Raw genomic sequence first — 336 nt, 5'->3', positions numbered from 1 at the left:
CGGGCCCCGGCCGGGGGCTGCCCCGGTGTCCCCCCACCCTACCGGCACGTGGCGGGGCCACACGTGCCTTGGGCTCCCGGCCACGTTGCGCGCCGAGCGCCGGTGTTTCCTCCTGGCCTTGCTGCTGCTCTGCCTGTCCCCGGTTTCCCGTGCCGGGGGACAGATCCTGCCCCTACTCTGGTGCCCAGCAGCCCGGCCCTGGAGTAGCAGCAGCGCCAGCCAGCCCCTGGCACGCTTGCTGCGGGCTCCGAGCCCTTTTGCACGCTTGCTGCGGGCTCTGAGCCCTGTTGCACACTCACCATGTGCTGTAGGCTCCATTACACCCTCGCCACACGC

The sequence above is a fragment of the Aptenodytes forsteri genome, unplaced genomic scaffold, assembly GCF_000699145.1.
Source record: "Aptenodytes forsteri isolate BGI_AS27 unplaced genomic scaffold, ASM69914v1 Scaffold390, whole genome shotgun sequence".
Taxonomy (NCBI): Eukaryota; Metazoa; Chordata; class Aves; order Sphenisciformes; family Spheniscidae; genus Aptenodytes; species Aptenodytes forsteri.
The sequence above is the reverse complement of the archived record's forward strand: the minus strand, read 5'-3'. Positions refer to the sequence as shown.